This window comes from Elephantulus edwardii, unplaced genomic scaffold, assembly GCF_000299155.1.
Source record: "Elephantulus edwardii isolate Elephantulus edwardi_28Jun2011 unplaced genomic scaffold, EleEdw1.0 scaffold00010, whole genome shotgun sequence".
NCBI classification, from domain to species: Eukaryota; Metazoa; Chordata; class Mammalia; order Macroscelidea; family Macroscelididae; genus Elephantulus; species Elephantulus edwardii.
The window spans coordinates 30658836-30661191 of record NW_006399760.1 but is presented as its reverse complement, the minus strand read 5'-3'; the positions used below and the strand labels follow the sequence as shown (position 1 = coordinate 30661191).

At 38.8% G+C, this 2356-nt stretch overlaps 1 pseudogene; it reads left to right on the top strand.

The window, feature by feature from the left end:
• Nucleotides 1–3: 3 nt before the first annotated feature.
• On the top strand, nt 4–411 carry LOC102859750 (annotated as a pseudogene).
• Nucleotides 412–2356: the final 1945 nt, after the last annotated feature.

The window sequence follows — 2356 nt, the reverse complement described above, 5'->3', positions numbered from 1 at the left end:
GACACAGCTGGACAAGAAGACTACGACCGATTGCGCCCCCTCTCCTACCCGCAAACAGACGTGTTCTTAATCTGCTTTTCCTTGGTGAGCCCTGCATCATTCGAAAATGTCCGCGCAAAGTGGTACCCTGAGGTGCGACACCATTGTCCCAACACTCCCATCATCCTCGTGGGGACCAAGCTTGATCTGAGAGATGACAAGGACACGATCGAGAAGCTCAAAGAGAAGAAGCTGACCCCCGTCACCTACTCGCAGGGCTTGGCAATGGCGAAGGAGATCGGTGCTGTCAAATACCTCGAGTGCTCAGCACTCACGCAGCGAGGCCTCAAGACAGTGTTCGACGAAGCCATCAGAGCCGTCCTGTGCCCGCCCCCCGTCAAGAAGAGGAAGAGAAAATGCCTACTGCTGTAAACGTCCCAGCCCACCCGCAGCCCCGGACCCTTCGTATGCTTTGCTCAAAACAAAACAGTGGAGCCTTCGCACTCAATGCCAAGCTTTTGTTACAGATTAGTTTTTCCATAAAACCATTTTGAACCAATCAGTAATTTCAAAGTGCTATTGAATCTAAGAGGTCAGAACTTTCACATTCTATTAAAATTTAGCCCCTAAAAAAAAAAAGTAAGAATAACAGAAGAATAATTGATCCCTTTGAGTTGCGGTGCTGGAGAAGAATACTGAACATATCATGGACCACCAGAGAAAGAGCAGGTCTGTTCTGGAGAGGATAAGATCAATTTATTCGCTGAAGGCAACTATTTTGAAGCATTAAGAAGAAAAGACCAAAATGGATGTCAGAATAGACTGAGCTCTGAGAAGCCAAACAAGTTAAGGAGCTGAATGGAAGATTTCAAAGGGCTGCTGAGGAAGACAAGGCAAGATACTATAATGAAATGTGCAAGGAGCTGGAGTCAGAAAACCAAAAGGGCCAAATACGCTCAGCATTTCTTAAGCTGAAAGAACTAAAGAATAAATTCAAGCTATGAGTTGCAGTGTTTAAGGATGTTGTGGGCAGAATATGGAATGATTCAAGAAGCATTAAAAGCAGATGGAAAGAGTATACAGAGTCATTGTACCAAAAAGAATTGGTTGACATAGAAGAATTTCAAGAAACGACGTGAGCAAGAGCCAATGGTGATGAAGGAGGAAGCTCAGGCTGCTCTGAAGGACTTGGCAAAAAAATAAAGCCCCAAGAATTGGTGAAATGTCAATTGATGTATTTAAGCAAACAGATGAAATTAGACATAGGAACCGATGTAGAGCCCTCAGAGTAGACTATACTAAAGAATGAAAAGAAACCATTTTAAACATCTATTAATAATTGGAACATGGAATGTACAAAGTTTGAATGTAGAAAATCTGAAAGTTGTCAAAAATGAGAAGGAATGTATGAAGATTGGCATTCAATGTATTCATGATCTGAGATGGACTGTCTTGACCACTGTGAATCTTTCAGTTACATGATCTACTATGCAGTGAAAGAAAAATTGAGGAAGAATATGCTGGATTCATATTAAAAAAAGAAAAGTTCAAGATCTATCCTGCAGTACAATTGTTGTGATAGAATACTATCCATATGCATACATGGAAGGTCTGTTAATACAATTTTTTTTTTCAAATACAAGCACTAACAGCTAAAGGCAAGGATGAGGAAACTGAAGAATTCTACCAATTTTTTCAGTCTAAAATTGTTCAAGCATGCAGTCTGGATGTATTAATTATAATAGGTAGCTGTAATGCAAAAGTTGGAAATAAAGTAGAAGCAATGGTAGTTGGATATTATGGACTTGGGGTTAGAAATAAGGCTGGATAGGAAATGAGATAATTTTGTGTAGCCATTGATTTATTCATAGTAAATACATTTTTAAGGAACACAGATGACTATACACATGGACTTTACCTAATGTACAGTGCAGTAATTAAATTAAAGACATCCCTAGAAAGAATTATTGGAGAAACTCAGTATCAATAGTAAAAAGGCCAGGTCCAGAACAGATCATTAGTTAATCTTATAAAATTTCAATGTGAAGTTAAATAAAATGAAAAAAAAGCCCACAAAAACCAAAATATGACCTGGATCTATCTCACCTGAATTTAAAAATCATCTCAAGAATAAGTTTGAAGCACTAAACACTAAGGGACCAACGAGCAGATGAATTATAAGATGATATCAAAGATACCATCCATGAAGAGAACAAAAGGTCACTAGAAAGAGGAAAAAGAAGAGACCATCAAAAGAAAATGGAAGGAATACACAGTCACTGTTCCAAATAGAATTGTTCAACACTGGAAAATTTCAGGAAGTAACATATGATAAAGTGCCAATGGTGATGAGGGATGGAGTTCAAGATGCACTGAT